The following is an 18,887-nucleotide window of genomic DNA, read 5'->3' as shown; positions in this document are numbered from 1 at the left end:
CTGTCAGATAAGCTTATTTCCCATATAATTAGCATAAACCTAGAAGGTTTTTACATATGATATTTTCAACTTACAGACTTGATAACAATACAAGGGATGGTGCTTGTGGAAGTTCAGATGACTTAGTCCTGTTGACAGTTCACAAATCTCGATACATTTGATTTTATATTCTGGGCTAATGGTGGGATAGGGAATGAAAATACATTTCAGCATAGTATTTTAATGTGAATAGTTAAGAGTAAGAGGGAAAAAAACCACAATAATCGTAACATACATTATGTCTAGCACTCATTTTTAATCGTATTCCTAAAATTGTTATGAGGATGAATGCTTCCCTCCTATTACTAGAATGCTGGTTTTTTCTCTGATGACGTATTTATTGCAGTTGCAGTAGCATCTCCATCAGTGGCTGTGTTCTTCGGTCTGTATGCACGTTGTATGTTTTCTCCCCTTTTGCATGAGTTAGCAGCAAAATTACATCGTAGTGTTCTGCCTTTATTTCCTGCCTGTCAACCACCACTTTCAGGGAAAACAAATTACAGTGGTCATCACGGTGTGGTATTTGTACCTGAAAAAGCACACAAAAAGCATACACAAAAAGTGTACCATACAAAAGCAATGCAAATACGATTATGAACTGAACTACTGCCAAATAGTTAATACTGACAAGAGAGTCAGATGTGGGTGACGATGGAAACGATTTGCTTTCCTTTAACCTTCTAGTGGAAGATATACTGTCCCATTTATTTCTGTCAGTGCCTGTTTTGCCAGTAGATGGAGTCAGCACAAGGGGCACAGGCACCAAGTTAAAGAGGTCTGTTTGTCTTTACCTACGTTTAAAATAATGACATAATAAGTGAAATGATACAGCAAGAATAAAACAGAACAAGGCAACAAACCAAACCATTGCTACATAAGATTAACTGTAGGGATTAAGAAAAATAAATCACCAACTGCCCCAATACTTTACCATCAACCAGATCTGCAGTCACTCAGGTGCTCTGGTTGCAGCCAGAGCCTTCCTGGCAACTGCGAGGTCCTCCACAATGAATCCACTCATGCAGATGAGGTCTCCAACTTTGCTACAAGATGGTCCAGCTTTTATATTATCGTATCCCACTGATTTGATTCCTGTGTCTGGGAGTCTCCCTTTCCGTGGGAGTTGTGGTCTGGGCACACCTATCTCCCAGAGCAAGGCTGCAGAGCAAAATGCCTCTGCTGTTGCATGCGGCCAGCACCAGCCCCTCTTCAATGCCATTTCCAGTGTGCTGAACAAGACATGGGGCATGTGCACGGCACAGGAGCACCCCACGCACTGGCAGATTCCCAGGCACAGGAATCAGACAGGTGGGGTACGAGCCCTGCGTGTCCCAGTCCTGAGTTGAGCCGCTCCCAGCAGAGCATCCAAGCTGGACGGCCTCTTACTCTTGCCTTGATGAAGAAAACATCATTGAGCAGGCAGTAGCTGCTCTCTTTGATTGTGTCTTGGAGCATGGTCTGCAGAGTGCGCTGCCTGTCACTGCAAGTGTTGTGGTTTTGTGATTTTTGTTGTAGGTATTCATAACATCATAACATCACGTAAAGCAGTGGGAGTTAAATGATCTGCAAATGTTGAACCTGCAGGACAGGTTAAATTGGAGCGAAAGAAAAGCTACTGAGTCAATTACCAGATACCTTGCTGTTATTCATTAATTCATTCAGAAATGCAGAGGGAGACCGATGCTTAGCGTTGTGCAGTGACACAGGCAGACCTGCCTGTGGCCCTGCCATAAGTCCCTGCAAGGCAAAGAAGATAAGCTAGTTTCCAGCCCTGAGAAGACAGACTGCAGTAACTCACAAGATGAGGGAAACTGGATCCTCATCCCTGCTCGGAATAGGAGGAGGAGCCACTCCTTTTCCCCGAAGTGGCTCGGAGCAACAGCTGAGAGGCTATGGAGTGAGAAAGACACGAGAGGAGGGTGTGCAGGTAATAGTTTGAGGCCAGCAAGTTACAGCCACGTTCAACTGGTCCAGCCAAGGACTCATGCCACTGGTTCTAAACCAGTGTCAGGAGAAAAAGGCAAAAGGGGTTAGCAACTGGAGGCTACTTGCTGAGAGGCATCAAGGCAGCCATCTGCCGCCTGGATGAGCTCTCCAAGTAGGTTTGCCATCTGCCAGGTGCCTGTGTTCATGAAGAGAATTGAAGAAGAAGCCGTGGGGTCTGATAAACATGGACAACTACTATCCACTGCTTCTCCTTCAAGGCGGGTCACATGAGACTGCAACAAGGAGATGACAAAATCTGAAGGGAGGTGGGTAGTGTTCTCCTCAACCTTCCCGCTGGGCGACCATGACCCAGGAAGAAGGAGGCAAACCCAGCAGGTGAATGGCTGGTGGTGTGATAGAACCATAGAATCATTAGGGTTGGATAAGACCTCTCAGATCATCAAGTCCAACTGTCAGCGCATCCCCACCGTGCCCACTAACCACATTCCTCAGTGCCACATCCACGTGTTCCCTGAGCACCTCCAGGGATCTCCAGCACCTCCCTGTGCTGCCAGTTCCAATGTCTCACCACTCTTCCTGGGAAGAAATTCTTCCTAATATCCATGGTGTTACCCTTGCTCAGGGTTATGGGTACTGTGTTCCTGGACACAACTTTGAGATACCAGGAGTATTGATGTTGGATGAAACGCAGCTGACCAGGAGCGGCGGGAATTCTGGGCAGCATGTTGGCTGGACTGATCAATGGAGCTTCAAACTGGATATGGTGAGAGAAGGGGGTGTATTTCCAAGTGATAGAGAAGAGCCTGGAAACACTGTCACTTTTTGCCAAGAGAAACCTCAGATTTGTACCGGAGGAATTCAGCATGGTTCCTCCACAAGGTAACAGAGCTGATAGCCCAGCTGAAGCATCTCCACATCAACACACACAGCATGGTTAAAAAGTAGGAGGAGTCACAAGCTACAGTGCAGTCAGAAAACTATGACCTAACTCCTGTCACAGCAGTGTGGTGAGACGAATCACCACACTGGGACGCTACAATGGAGCGCCATGAGGTTTTTGGAAGAAAGAAGGCAAGGAAGGAGGGGCAGGGGAGCTGCCCTTGGTGTTAATCAAAGGGGACTGCAAAGAGCTGCCTCTGAAAACCAGCCACAATCATGTTGAGAGCTGAAGGGTAAAAGTCAGGCTCTGACCCATGGCCCCTGGCCTGCACGGCCCAGCACAGCTCTCAGTGCAGCCATCCCTGCCCAGCACCATCATGGCAGTGGCCCTATCTTAGCAGAGAGAAACACCACGCTGCCACCCAGGGTCTTTTCTTCTCCCTGCCACACCGCTCTGTCTTCCACACTGCCCTCACTCACCCTCAATGGTGTCGTTCAGCTTCTCCTCATGCCAGTTTCTCAGGTGCCACCTGGCAAGCCCTACGCACTCACAGCCCATCACAGATCCCGCTGGCCAACCCACCTTCCCAGCACAGTCCTCCCACCATCCCTGCTGCCCTGGCCACGCGCCCACAGCACCCTGGGAGGCTCCGAGGCACCCAGAAAGGCTCCCACCGCCACCCGCTGCGCAGGCAGGGCTGCCGGAGGGCAGCAGGGAAGCCCTCAAGTGCCCGGCCCGCCTTGAGCCGGCACTGCTTCGCGATCACATGGCTCAGCCAGCAGCAGCCGGTGCTGGGGCCGAGCTGCTGCGGGGCACAGAACTGTCAGGGCTCGTTGGCTCACCAATGAACCTGACGGCCACCTCTTGCAGGGGCTCCTGGGGGCTCTGCAGGTAGGACAGGCTCTGCTCTGGGAACTGGTCCGCTCTGCTGCCGTGGCCCACCAGCTGGAAGAGGGCACACATGGATGGGGCTGGCGCAGACTCTTCCCCTTGGGCAGGCAAGCGCCTTGCATGGCACGGGCCTCCGCCACCTTCACCTGCCGGGCCGCTGGCCCCGACAGCTGGCTAGCAGAAGTGGGCGGGGCCTCCAGGAGGGAGAGGAGGCCGGAGAAGAGCCCAAGCTGCTGCGCGCTTGAGGGAAGGGGTGTGTGAACGGTGGCAGGCTGTGCCCATCGGCCTGCAGCCGTTAGAGGCACGGACACCGGCCCCACGCCCCGGGCCAGGGCTGGCAGGCCTCATCTGGGCTGGGTCTTGGGAGCTCTGGGGCACTTGTCCTCACCAGGCACTTGCCGATCCTCTGCGGCTGCGCTGTCTTCAGCAGATAGCTGAGTGCTTGCGCTTCAGCAGCTAGGCCGCGCAAAGAAGGGCTTCCCTGGAGGCCTGTAGAGGAACAGAGACCGGGAAATGCTTCCAGTGCCCGCCGAACGGAGCCGGTGCATCCTGCACCTTGCCACAGCTCAGGGCTTTCCTGGGCTCTGGTAGGAAGGAAGATGCAGCAGCTGGGGAAAGGTGTCTGTTCTGCGCTCAGGCAGAGGCGTGGGCCAACCACTACCTCTGGCACTGGGTGCTACCAATGCCCAGGCCATCCTGAGGGCTGCCAGCACCTCCTTCCTCCAGTGACTGTGCAGCTTAGAAATGCCCACCTGAGCCACACTCTGGTCCTTGTTGTGCAGGTGGAAGAAGAGAGGCACGAGGATGTTGCGCACTTCCTTCTTCATCTCTGTGGGCAACCCCTGCAACGTCCATGGCATCTTTACAGAGAAGGATGGAGAGCTGCCTGGTCTGGGTGGACTCCTGTGATGCAGAAGAAGGGAGAGACTGAGTCCTGCCTCCAAGCCTAGGTTAAGCAGGCGGGGTGGGCTGGCTGACAGGGACCCAAACGTTTGTGGCTCTCCCGCTCACAGCAGGGAGCTGAGGTAAGCCAGCTGTGCAGGCAGCACCATTGCACAGCTGTGAACCACTGTCAAGGCTGTGCATCTGCAGGGCTCTGCATGGGGAGGGGCTGCCCCGGCACAACAGCCTGACAAGCACCAAGCAAAAGGTTTCCTGCAGGCAGTCAGGCATTGTGGTGGGAAGAGGAGAATTTGCAGGCCAGGCCAGTTAGGAACACGCCACGCACTCACATGCCTTGCAGCCATACGAGCCAAGCCTCCCGCTCCCCCGCCGGGCTTACGTTTAAGAAGGGCAGCATGAGCTCAAGCAGCTGCAAGGCAGTGGGTACCACCTTCTGTTGGTCTGCCAGGTGCAGCATGTTGTGGAGGACAGTCGCGAATTTCACACCGACACTGCTGTTGGCATCCTGCAGTTGCTGCGTGACCTCTGGCAGCAGGTCTTGCAGAGTTACTGCCTGTGGCAAACACAGCATTTCTTCTTCAGAAACCCCAAGTGCCTCCCCAGCAGAACACCTCTGCTTACAGATGGCACAGCCCAGGGAAGAAACCTGTTTGGGGCCAGATCTGAGCACACCGTGGCCCCATAGGATGGGATGGGACAGGTCGGGACGGGACGGGACTGGACGGGACGGGATGGGACGGGATGGGACGGGATGGGACGGGATGGGACGGGATGGGACGGGACAGGATGGGACGGAACGGAGGGCTGTTGCCTTTGGCTCCCAAAGCAGCCATTTGTGTCAGCACAATGGAGTGGCTGACACCTCTCAGGATTATGGGCAAAGTCACCCATAATAACCTGCGGGCACCGTTGCTTGGTGCTGGGCTGCAGGCCCTCTTTGCCATCCCTTTCCCTCAATGCCGCCCGCTCACCATCTTGGGTATCACAGACAGCCTGACCAGGCTGGTGGTAGCCAAGTCACGCAGCACTGAGTTCTGACTCTGCAGGTGTGACTGGAGGAGGCTCTGGATCCTGTAGCCATTGACATCCGCCACGATGTCAGCGACCTTAACGCAGTCCAGAAGTTGAAACACACCCAGCAGTATCATGAGAGTACCGTCCCCGTTGGCAGGATCCCTGTGCTGAATTGCCCTCCCGCAAGGCCCAGGGCAGGACGCCAAGGCCAGCCACAGTTCTGTCTCGTGGCAGCACAGCTCCCTTGCCTGCTGCTCCTGCCCTCACAGCCATGTGCAGCCTCTCGCTCTCAGGAGCTGCACAAAATGCATGTGCTTCCGCCCTTTTCCTCAGCCTCATGTGGAAAAAGGCCTCGTGGCAGGGGTGTCCCCAGGGGTGAGAGTGGCCCTGCTCCATCCACATGCAACCTGACCCTCCCCGCTCTGCCAGACAGACTAAGGATCAAAGGCACCTCCAGGAGGCACCGCTCGCCTCTATGCTCACCTCAACAAACATAGCCATGGCCCCGATCTCCTTGTGCTCCTGTCTCTGCACGAGAGCTAAGAGTGTTTCTTCAAACACCGCGGGACAGCAGAGCGGTGCTGTGTTTCGCAGCGCCCTGGTCAGGGAAAGAACGCAGAGATGCACTCAGTTTGCTGAGAGAAGCCTCGCCTACGAACGACTGGCCGTCTTCCCACAGGCGCCTGCTGTGGGACCACCTCAGCTTCCCAGGCCCCTGGGCTGTTCCCACGCTCGTTGGCCACCCTTCTGGCTGCTATGCCACACAGCTCCGGCACAGGCCGCGGCACTGCATGCAGAGCCAGCCCCAGCAGTAGCTGCAGTCAGTGGTGCGCAGGGAAAGGGCGCTCTGGGAGGTGACGGGCCCTGCAAGTCCTTTCTCACCAAGCAACAGCAGCCCCTGTCCAGGGGAAAAGAGCTGGGGAGACAGGGATGAGAGGGGAGGCTCTCACCTGGTTAGCACAGCCACGCCTGTGTGGTAGGTCTCGAGGCTCATAAGCATGTCCCAGCCACCCTGCTGCTCTATGTCCTCCACTAGACTGTCACTCCCCAGGTGTTGGAAAAGAGCTCTCATGCTCTCCACCACACGCCTGCGGGCACAGCAAAGCATGCGTCACATAGGGAACCCTGGCTCTGGGCCTGGGGAAGAGACCTGGCAGCAGGGATGGAGCACCTGATGTTGTTCACAGGCGACAAGTCACAGAATCACAGAATCACAGAATCACAGAATTGTAGGGGTTGGAAGGGACCTCTAGAGATCATCGAGACCAAACCCCTGCCAAAGCAGGTTCCCTACACCACGTCGCACAGGTAGGCGTCCAGGCGAGACTTGAATATCTCCAGAGAAGGAGACTCCACAACCTCCCTGGGCAGCCTGTTCCAGTGCTCCGTCACCCTCACCGTGAAGAAGTTCTTACGCACATTCGTGCGAAACTTCCTATGCTGCAGCTGATGTCCGTTTCCCCTCGTCCTGTCTCCACGTACCACTGAAAAGAGACTGGCCTCACCGCTATGGCCGCCACACCTCAGGTATTTATAAACTATTTATAAACCTGGATCAGGTCCCCTCTCAGTCGTCTTTTCTCAAGGCTAAACAGACCCAGTTCACTTAGCCTTTCTTCATAGGGGAGATGCTCCAGGCCCTTCACTATCTTTGTGGCCTGCCGCTGGACTCTTTCCAAGAGATCCCTGTCTTTTTTGAACTGGGGAGCCCAGAACTGGACACAGTACTCCAGATGAGGCCTTACCAGGGCAGAGTAGAGGGGGAGGATCACCTCCCTCGACCTGCTGGACACGCTCTTCTTAATGCACCCCAGAATGCCATTGGCCTTTTTGGCCACGAGGGCACACTGCTGGCTCATGACCAACCTGTCATTCCACCAGGACGCCCAGGAGGACATGTCCTCCATGTGACCGGTGATGGGACTGAAGCAGCCACGCTGTGAGCATTGCAGCATGAAGAAGATCTGGAAGAGCATCCCCGCGTACAGCTCGTGGATCAGCTGCCAAGCAGAGTCTTCGCTGGAAAGCAGATGGAGGATCGCATGCAGTGCGTGGCTTATCTGCAGGAAACACCCAAGGATGGCCCTCAGTGTACAGCCGCCCTTGCCATGCTGCCCAAGCCCATGGGCTGAGATGTTGGGGTTCGAGGGCAAGGAAAGAGAGGACAAAGGGCTGTGGAGGGGCTGCGGGGGGAGGAGGGAGGAGAGAGCAAGGGAGGGGAGGGGAGGGGAGGGGAGGAGATGGAAACAGCTGCTTGTGTCAAAGAGTCACAGAGGAAAAGGTCATGAGCAAGAAAGTGCCTTTCAGCCCTAACAGCAACCTAGCTTCATGCACCAGCAGTTTGGAAATGTTTTCTTTAGTTTCCTTATGTTACTTAATCAAGGCCGCGTAGAGAAAATGGTTGAATACCGTGTGTAGAGTTGGACATCTTTAGCAGAGCTGTGATTCATCAACTTCCATACCCTATTTCCAAAAGCAGTGAATGCCAGACGTTTGAGAGGATGCTACAAAAACTGTCATGAACAATTAAATAAATGACTTTTTCATGGAGGAAATCATCTCTCAGGCCTTAGGTCTTAATCAGCAGAACCAAGGGTTAAAAAGCTGCTCTGGATCAGCAAATCCAGGTCCTTTCTACTTTAAGTAGCAACACCTTGTAATGACTTTCAGAATTGCAAAGCTAGTTGAGTTATAAATAGTAAAAGTTTACCTCAGTAGTCTAAGTGCATTTGTGTCTCATGAAACTACGACACACCTACGCATCTCTTTTTCCCCCTTAAATTCCTCACATCTCTACCATTTATTGACAAAATGTGTCAGGAGATAAGATGTTGGCTGATAATATTTGGTGGCAGGCTTTAATTTTAACAGTCCTTCAAACCAGAAGCTGTGTAGCTCAGCTCAAGATTTAGGCACGTAAATTGAGACCATCAAATGTAGTTGCTGTAGATGCCTTACGTTTGGAGGTCCTCAGTTGTGGAGTCAAACGTTAGTAGCACTGAGAGAATCTGGACCATCTTTAAGCTCTGGGTGGTTCCTCACTGAGTGGCTGATGCTCATTCAAAAGGCAGCAGTATCTCTTGGCAACTCAGATGGCCAAAGAGATATTTATCTCCTCGCTCTACTTATCTTGGCAACAACTCTGGAAATATTTAGAAGTTTGCAAATAGGAAATGATAGCTAATTTATAATGCTTGTGCTTGAAACAGGTTATTTGATATTAAATGTTTGACAGCTTTTAAGCCTAATTTATTTTTCACTTAACTTTTCTCTCAAAGTCATAAAATAATCAGTGGTACCTGAAATGCTTATTTTTAAATCTCCAATTTCTTCAAAAACAATTGTTTGAGAATCTTACAAATACTGAGAGAACTCAGTTGATTACACTCAGTTTCTTTTAGATATCTGTGCCGAGCAATCTGAAAGCTGTATTTCAATTGTCTCCTGTCCAAATACTTCGTCACTGGCAACCTTCACTGATTCAACTTGGTCTTAGAGCCATCAACATCCGTGATGAACTTTTCTCCCAGAGAGTCGACTTTTGCTTCTGGATATATGTAGCTCAGAAAAGTCATCTACAGAGGAATGGAAATTTAAGGCAACTGAACTGCAGCCTCCATGAGACATCATGCAATTATTCTGATTTGGAGAGTTCAAATCTCTTTTTATGAATTATTTTTTTTTTTTTTTTTTTGTAAAAATGTGGACATTTTCCCTGAAAAAATAGGTCAACATTTCTAAATCTGCACTTCTAAATTATTTTGGCAACAGCATGAAATGTGTATCAACAGGAATAGAAGCCACTCTCACCAGTGGCAGACAGGCTACACAGCTAAGGGTGGAATCAGGCTACAGGTTCACACATCTCTCACAACGACACTGTGCTACTAGTTAGATTTAGGGGGTTTACAGACTTCCAGAAGCACAAAGCAGCTGTCAGCCACGCTTACTTAGACAGGTCTGCAGATGTTTGGCCTCACTAGAACATCCTGAAGACACAGACCAAATTCAAAGATAGCCCCAGCAGTAGCATTTCTCACCCTGCAGAAGAGTAAGGAGGCTGTGGATGCCCCATCCCTGCAGGCACTCAAGGCCAGGCTGGATGTGGCTCTGGGCAGCCTGCTCTGCTGGTTGGTGGCCCTGCACGTAGCAGGGGCGTTGAAACTAGATGATCATCGTCCCTTTCAACCCAGGCTATTCTCTGGTTCTGTGATTCTACGACACATTTGATTCACATACAAAGGTCACATGCCTTGCTGTACGTTGCAGAAAAGCATCATGAAGAAAAAGCACAGGTCCGACTGGCGGCCCAGGAGCAGCACTTAGTTATCACGGTAACCCCATGAGATGCACCTGGATGTTCTGGCACATTTCTGATTGCTTCTTAAGCACACACCGAGAGCCTACAAGGACAACTCTACAACTCTCTGGAGAGGCTCTTACACTGATGTGCACTGCGTGCAAAATTGAGGAGAGGGAGTGGTACGAGGCTATTTTTTCCCTAAGGCCAAGTCCAAAACTGACACACCAGTTGTCTAAAGGCACTTCTGGCTACAGATTCTGAAGACTCGGGGCCTACGTCAATGAGAAGGACATGCATAACAAAATCCACGTAGGTGTCATGGCTACAATGTCTGCCTGCTCCTCTGGAAGCTGGGTAATTTTCTCAGCACAGAAATACTAAGCTTTCAACCTCCGTTCACTGCAACTTTATGATCTGTTGATTCCTGAACCTGCCACTACAGCTTACTTCCATCAACTCTGCCTGGAATTGCTTTAGTGCAATCACGTCTGGTCTCTTAACTCACAAATTATCTTCATCTTTTGAAGATGGCAGCAGCTGCACGTCCTCCACACAGAATAGCAAAATATCAAAACAATCCTCTCTGTTCTTGCACACAGTATCTGTTAACTTGCTGCATGGGGTCAGATACGAACTCTGCCGCAGAAAGAAAGAAAGAAAGAAAGAAAGAAAGAAATGTGTGTTTGGTCTGTTTGGTAAATAAACCCAGAGCTCAGAGCACGGCTGTGTCACAGGGGCAGGTTTATGAGTCAACACATCATAATGTTTCGGGGAACAGAGATGCCAAGCTTGATGATTACCTGCTGGGAAAATTCCTTATGGAGAGAGAATTTAAATCTGCTTTAAGTGAATGCTTAAGCAAGGAAGTTTTAATTTCATTTTCCATAAATGCCTGTGACAGAAAAATAAAAAATAAAAAGTAAGTGTACCTACAGAAAGGGAAAACGAAAAAGATTAGAAGGTTTTTTTTTCCTGGAATTACAAATTAAGAACCAGAACATCTCTCAGTACATACTTTTATTAGTTTATTTCCTGCAGTAACTACTCATGACCTACTTGAAGACACACAGTAGGAAAATATTAAAAAGATAAAGGAGTTTACATACACCTACACAATCTATTCAGAGACCGTAACAGAAAAATCCAACTATGATTTTCGTTCTGTAACTTCTAAATGCAAGTTTGGGATTCCCAATAGGAAATGAAGAGCAAGAGAGAATACTGACAATCACAAGGTGGAAAACGAGATGCAAAGATTCACCATTGGGAATACAAGAATACTGGGAAATTTTTGAAATGGTTTTCTCTGTTGCAATTCGTGGAGGAAAAGCAAAAGTGGCCCAGCGTCTCTCCTGGAGACTATGCTCTGCTACTTGCTCATGTAACTTGTTTCCTTTGTATGGCATGTGTAAAGAGAAACAAACCTTCCTTCTTGCTCCATAGGCCTGCAGACATTTTTGCCCTCCGTTCAACACCGGGGAGACATACAGGCTTTTCTCTTGTGACAATATTCAATTTTCATCCTTCTTTCTGCCTCAAGGCAGGGAGTTGAGGCCAGGCTCCTCTTCTCTCGCAGAAGGCAGCACAGCAAAACCTCAAGAGTTTGTGTCCAGTCTTCGAGCACTCAGGTGGCTCAGTCTGCAGCACTGCCTGCCAGGAGACCAGGAAGGAGCCTCACTGAGGTGAGAGAGTCACAGAATTACTGAGGCTGCAGAAGAACAAAAAGATCATCGACCCATCACACTGTGCCCACTAACCACGTCCCTCATAGCCACATCTACAAGGCTCTTGAACACATGCAAATGGTGACTGCGATGTCTCACCGCACTTTTGGAGAGGAAATGTTTCCTAATATCTAACCTGAACCTCCCCTGCAGCAACTTGAGGCCATTCTTTGTCCTCCTATCACTGTTCCCTGCAAGAAGAGGGTGACACGCACCTCACCACAGCCTCCTTTCAGGCACTTGTAGACAGCAATGAGGTCTCCCCTGAGCCTCCCCTTCTCCAGAATGAACAATCCCAGTTCCTTTAGCTGCCCCCCTGCCCTCTGGACTTGTGCTCCAGGCCCCTCACCTGCTTTCTTGCCCTTCTCTGGACACGCTCCAAGGCCTTAATATCTTTCTTGTAGTGTTGGCCTGAAAACTGAACACAGTATTCAAGGTGTGGACTCACCAGAGCTGAGTACAGAGGGATGATTTCCTCCCTGCTTCTGCTGGCAGCAGTGTTTCTGGGCCACCTGGGCACACCGCTGGTTTGTGTTCAGCTGTCAACTGACACCTCCAGATCCTTTTCCTCTGCACAGCTTTCCAGGCACTCTGAAGACACACAAGCAGAAAGACAAAGCTCAAAGCATAAACACAGAATAAAACTCACCAAGTCAGTTTTGTCCAGCAGGTTCTTAGCCAACAGGCTAAGAATTTCAGACCGTAAAAGATGACACAACTGTCTTCTTATAAAAAGACATGACAAAGCTACAGATTGGCATTAAAAGGTTAGACACATCATTTCACAGACCTTTCTGTAGGACTCTTAAGAATAACGTCACCCATTTGCAGCTTTTCAAAAATGGGAACTCTGACTCGTCACAAGTTTACTATTTCATTTCTCCATGGTCACTGTTTGTTCTGTTTTTTCCTCAACCGAGAATCTGACAGAGGGCAGAAGAGATAAACTTTGTAACAGCTACCTTAAAAGGAACTTCCTTTTTTTTTCTTCTTTACTCAGGCTTTCTTTTCTCCCAAAGCTTTGGCCAAAGATGAAGCCTGTAAGAATGAATATCCAGGGTGATTCTGCTCAGCACTCCCTAAGGCTTTCCTAGCATCCCCTAGATGCTTATTTCCGACGGTATTTATTAACTGCCTTCAAAGAATCTCCACAAACCTCCCTTCTCAGCAGGATCTAAGGTCTTTCATACAGCTTCTGCAGTGCACTGATGAAATCCATTCAGGATTGTCTTCAACAGTTTGTGCAAGCACTTTGGGTTCACAAGTCTCTTCTTTCAACCAGTGCTGAAACTCAAGCAGTAACTTTGGTTTTATTCAGGATGAACTCATAACTAGTTCCCTCCTGGTTCTTTTTGCCTCTCACTTCCAGGCAGAACAAAGTCACTCACAGGCACTCTTTGTTCTAATGTAAGGGCCAGGTTCTTCCAGATCACCTGGAAGAGTCACACTGAATCTGGAGGAGTCTACCTTGCCTCAGAAGAATCTCCACTGTTTCTTTCATCACCTTCTAAGTTTTACTCTGTGCTCTTGACTGCTTAAATGGGAATATCAACTGATTGACATCACTGTGTCCGAGATGAGTGCCCAGTTAATCAGTGATATCCTCAGCTTCCACACAACACCGCCAAACTTTTCCAGCCAGTTGCAGTTGTGGGACATCATTGCAGCACTCATTCCCACAAAGGAGAGCATCATTTTGTACCTGGAAATCTGCTTACCCAAGTGTAGAAACCAGGCATGACATTTCTTTCAGGAAACATTTGTTCATGTGAATATTAGATGGGTTGCAGAGCAAAGTGCCTAGCTACAGCAACAGGGCTGCCATTTGACTTTACATGATGGCCATGTATATAGTGCAGCAAAGCTCTTGGAATAAAAGATTTTGAAGAATCTGTCATCCTGTTTCGAGACACATTGACAGCAAAGAATTTTACTTGAGGATGCTCATGTTTGATATTGTTTCTATGGTTCTCATAGGAAGCTGCATTTTGCCAGGTGTAAGGAACTGACAGAGACAACCAAGACCAAAGTATTTCAGGCTGAATTCCCCTCGTTCCTCCCACCTCCTTTGAACAAATGGAGGCTCTGACAGAGTGGAGAGATTAATTCAGAATATGTGTGCACAGTACACCTGGCAGACCCCACAAAGCTTGGCTCAAAGAACAAAGATGAAACAAAGGCATGAATAGAGCAGTAGAAGGATTTACAAAAGGACAAAATATGGGCAGCCATTTAAAGGTGACAGTAATTACTTAAGTAAATGTCAAAACTCTTCAAAGAAGCAAGGGGGATAATATTCATGAATACTTAAGGCTGAAACGTGAGCATGTTGATTTGCCATTTGGAAGGTTATGTTTCCTTCTTATCTCCTCTCTGATAGCTTCAATAACGGGCACTAAAATTTGTTCCTGAAAAAATGCAAAGAAATCACTCAGTGTCTGAGGACGTGTTGATTTCTACATGTATTGAAATCAATGGTCCTTAAATTCACGTGGAGCCCCATTCCTGAGCCTACACATGATGATGAAAATGAGGGAACAGCAGAAAGGATTTCAGATCACTGTAAACGTGTGGAGACACTTTTCCTGCAATAGCCAGTATTTCCTGAGCACAGTGAGACAACAGAAGCTCACCGGATCTTTCAGCTCCAACCCAGCTGTCACCATCACAGGCAGAGGAACCCACAGGTTATCATACAAAAAGTGGCAGTGCCCAAGCAAGCATGGGAGAAAATTTGGCACTGCTCTGCCACATCCTTTCATCCACTGTGAAATGCCTACTGGGCACCTACTCCCCAGCTACCACTGTTTGACCCCAAACATGGGCACGCATTAACACACACTAAGCAGCTGCAACAAAACCTGTACAAAGACTGACCAGTATCACCAAAGATCTGCATTAACTATCAAGATTGGCAGAAGAATGTAAATGAAATTCAGTGTATTGAATTCTATATTCAAGAGATGCATGTAGGGAAGGGAGGGAGGGAGAAAGGGAGTGAGGGAGGGAGGGAGGGAAGGAGGGATGGAGGGAGGGAGGGAGGGAGGGAGGGAGGGAGGGAGAAAGGGAGTGAGGGAGGGAGGGAGGGAGGGAGGGAGAAAGGGAGTGAGGGAGGGAGGGAGGGAGGGAGGCAGGCAGGCAGGCAGGCAGGCAGGCAGGCAGGCATTAGCATTTCTCTTTGTATATACATGATTTCCTTGGTGCACAGTCCTGGTCCTTCTCAGGTCCGTCACCTAAAGGGATGTCTTTTGAGAAGAGTGATCAAAAATATGCAAGAGTTTCTACATGAAGAAAGATCTTGTAAGTTAGATTTCTTACGCATAGTAATGGCTGAGTGGAATATGCACAGTCATGGCATGGAGAGAGTAAATGGTTAATCTTCACACAAATGGTCGTTCAGATGAGGAGACTTTCATCAGCATCTGAGAAGTCTAAAATTTTAAAGAGACTCAAGGGGATAGGAATGAACAAGATGAATCAGTACTGGAAGAGATCCTCGGAGGTAAACAAAACATAAATAACATTATGTACAGAGATTTCCTGAGCAGGGAAGGGTCCAAAGTCAGAAGAATAAGGGGCAAAGAGCTGCACGAACCAATTTTCTCTGATCTGAATAAATGCAGTCACTTTTTGCTCAGCATTTTACACAAAATGTAGCAGCTACCAAAGTTACCTCACTCTTTCTTGTCAAATTCTGCCAAGCACATCCCTATCTTCAATCTAGAGATAATCTTTAAATCCAGGAAGTTTTAGACTCCTCTATACTGACTGCAGACATCTTCTAAAATATGATGTAGACCATGCTGACCAAAGAGGTATCCAGCTAGTTTCATTTAACACAGTGATTTGTGTCAATTGCCACGTTAGGCAGTGAGCTAGCACTCACCTGACGTAGCTTTGATGTTCCTGGTCAATGCTGAACACAGGACATGGCTTCTTCTTGCAGTTACCTAGAAGATCTCTTCTTTGCTCTCACGTCTGACTAATCCGGGTTTGACACCAAGGGAAATCATTTAAGTTGTTCTGTGTTGGAAGAAGAGAGTGAGTTTTAAATAAATATGAGTGGGGGAATTTAGCATAATGACAATTCTTTATCATTCCATCTTACAACCAACAGCACAGGAGACTCTGAAGAATATTTCACTCCGAAAAACAGTGAGACACGTTTGTTCTAAGTTATTACCAAATCTGAAGGAAATATGGTTAAATAGTGCCAGTAAATGTGACACTGGCTCAGGCTGTTATTAACCCTGATCACAACCAATAAAAAATGTACACGTTTGTGTAAAGTTGACGTAGGAATTCTGCTATGGAGGGGAAAGGAATAGTTTCAGGCATCACAGATAATGGGCATTAAAACATTTGTTTATAGAAGTTATTTGCTCTGTTGCCACGAGCTACATCCCAGTGACACTCAAAGGAACTCAGCACAAGAAGGGCTGATGTGATCATCAACAGCAAGGACAGTTCTGTAAGTATCAACACCACTGAGTACAGAAGGTATCACAGAACATCTGCTCGCTAATTCCTTACTGATAAAACACCTCTACCAGCTTGTATTAATCTATAAGCCTTCATACTCCTTAGCTTCTAAAATTTGTTATTATGAGGAGATGTTATAACACAGTAACAGACTCGTTAAAAGCATAAGAATAGGAACAAGTGCAGAAGAAAGAAGCCAGCAATTTTGAGAAGAAAATATTTTGATTTTCCATTTTAAAAAGTTCAAGTTCACAACTGAGATGGTAAATGACTTTGGGAATGAGAAGCAAGTCCAGCTCCCATCCAGTACAGAAGGACCAGAAGTCCAACTGCCAGCACTGTGCATGGCACGATCTGGGGACTGAGGCCAGTTGTACGAGGCTCAGCGCCAGGTCCTGCGCTTTGGTCACAACAACCCCATGCCAGCTTCTCCAGGATTCGGCTGAGGTAGAATTCCAACCGCCCACTGATTCTAGAATGTTAAGGTGGGGGGTTGGAATCTTCTGGTCTTGTGAGCAGTTCTCTTGCCTCCCCACCCTGTCCGTCATGGTGGAGCAGCCTGGTGGCCCCTATGATGTCATAAGCGGCTGGAATGAGGGCAGGAGCAGTGCGTGCTGCGTCCCTTCATTGGAGCGCTTGAGCTCTGCCTGAGTAGCTCGCTTGTTGCACTTGTGCACCAACTGAGTACCTTTGTTTTTGCATCCTCTTGTGCAGCATCTTGTAGGTAAGCTGAGACAGTGTGGGAGAGACGGGTGGGCAGTGAGGGCTTGAGAAGTGCTGGCTGGCGGAGCTCACAGTATCACCTTATCTCCATCAGCAGAGGGGTGGCCAGCAGGGACAGGGAAGTGGTTGTCCCCCCTTACACTGATCTTGGCCTCATTGCAGCTTTCCAGTAGTTAAAGGGAGCCTACAGACAGGAGGGGAATCAAGTCTTTGAAAGGGTAGATAGCAGCAGGATCAGTTTGAGGTTGAGGGAGGGATTGAGGTTGGATGTCAGGGGGAAGTTCTTTGCTGTGAGAGTGGTGAGGTGCTGGAAGAGCTGCCCAGAGAGGCTGTGGATGCCCCGTCCATCCCTGGAGGTGTTCAAGGCCAGGTTGGATGGGGCCCTGGGCAGCCTGGTCTAGTGTTAAATGGGGAGGTTGGTGGCCCTGCCTGTGGCAGGGAGGTTGGAGATTCGTGATCCCTGGGGTCCTTCCCAGCCCTGGCCATTCTGTGATTCTGTGATATTGGCCCTACTCTTGACCATCAGGCATAATCTTCACCCAGTCCATGCATTCCAAAACAATCCCTAAAGGTGGCATTTGTCCCCTGGATTTTCCCTCATCGCCTTTGCTAAATTGTGCAAGCTCACTGACCGGCTCTTTCTCTCTCCTTTCCCCCCTCTGCCTGCTGGCCTGGTGCAGCTTTTGCTCGTGGAAGATCAGAGCAAAGTGACAAGGAACGGCTGCAGATTCAAGGGATTTCTCTAAGTTGTTCTGATCTCTTGCCAGGTACGTGCCATGTTTTGTCCCCCCACATGCTTTAGCAGCCCGTGTCGCCCCGTGTTTAGTAACACAGCCTCATCCAGCTTTGATGGGACACTGGTCCCGTGTGGGTTTTTTGCCCTTCCCCTCCAGCTCAGCCCTCAGAAGGATGCTGTCTGTGTTGCTGTGACCAGCTGGGCTTAAGGAAAGCAATCCCTTAGGCAAAGAGTCCTAGCCCCAGTGCAGCCTTGTGCAGAGCTGCACAACGTGATCCAGGGCCACAAGCATGCGTGCTTCGGCTGTGTGAGTGTGCTGCCCGACAGCTGTGGGGAGCACAGCAGAGATGCAAGCAGAGGAAATCCACGTGCAGGGCTGCGGTGGGTGCTGGAGGTTGGGAGATGAGGGCTGGGGAGCAGATCCACCTCCAGCAATGATTCCTCTCACTGCCCTGCTCCTGCGCTGTCACAGTGCCCTGGGCAAATGCACCTGCTGCTTTGTGCCAGAGTCCCCATCTGCTAGCAGAGGGATAGCACTTGGTAAAATGCTGCCTAATGGGCTGCCACGTTTGACTTGACTGAACAAAGTGGTTGTTTCTAGAACATCTGCCTGTGCCAGGGGGTAGCCAAGGGTAGTTCTCCAGAAGTCTCTCAACACTGTAGAGTGTGAACAGAGAAAATACAAGTGTGTTTCTTTTCAGTTCCAGCTTGTTGTGCCTGCTGGGATGGGCGTCGCGTGCAGCGAGATCAGCCGTGAGCCTGACGTGGCACAGATGGAGGTAGAGTATGAAGCTCTGATTGCTCTTTGTTCCCTGACTTGAGCCAGCAGAGTGAGCTGCAGATGAGCTCTCCTGCTTTTCAGGAGAGAGAGAATCCTTGCGACTCTACTGGTGTCACTGAAAAGCTGCCCTAAAAGCTTTCTTTCCTTGCTACGGGCATCTAGATGGCTGTGAAAGTCAGAGTAGCAACAGAATCAGATCTGGCATAACAAACATGCAGGAGCATTGTCCCCATCCTGCCTGGATTTTGTCACCCAAAGACACAGTGCTGTTCCCATCTTCACCAAGTTAAAGGAAGGTGGCACTGCTAGTGAGCCAAGGATTGGGTCGGTGGACCAGCTCCTGTGTCCAGTCCACGGCTGAGGTCTCCAGGCAATGGGTTACAGGAAGTGAGCAGACTCTTATGCTCCTCTTTGGCTTGCTTTGTGCTTGCAGTGGCACTGTTTGCACCTTGTGAACTGCAGCC

At 49.2% G+C, this 18,887-nt stretch overlaps 1 long non-coding RNA gene and 1 pseudogene across 2 annotated transcripts; both read right to left on the bottom strand.

The window, feature by feature from the left end:
• Positions 1-548: 548 nt before the first annotated feature.
• On the bottom strand, positions 549-7,650 carry LOC146542375 (maestro heat-like repeat-containing protein family member 7; annotated as a pseudogene).
• A 2,948-nt stretch (positions 7,651-10,598) lies between these two features.
• LOC146542374 (uncharacterized) lies at positions 10,599-15,930 on the bottom strand. 2 transcript variants are annotated; one of them, XR_014880508.1, is made up of 4 exons: positions 15,588-15,930; positions 12,150-12,292; positions 10,778-11,685; positions 10,599-10,613 (listed from the first exon to the last, which is right to left on the bottom strand). It is a non-coding gene; the product is annotated as an uncharacterized LOC146542374 (long non-coding RNA). The 2 variants fall into 2 exon arrangements; XR_014880509.1 differs by having other exon boundaries at positions 10,778-11,654.
• Between the last annotated feature and the right edge of the window lie 2,957 nt (positions 15,931-18,887).

Source organism: Meleagris gallopavo, chromosome Z (genome assembly GCF_905368555.1).
Source record: "Meleagris gallopavo chromosome Z, MGAL_WU_HG_1.1, whole genome shotgun sequence".
In the NCBI taxonomy this organism is placed as follows: domain Eukaryota; kingdom Metazoa; phylum Chordata; class Aves; order Galliformes; family Phasianidae; genus Meleagris; species Meleagris gallopavo.
This window is presented reverse-complemented; position numbering and strand designations above follow the sequence as displayed.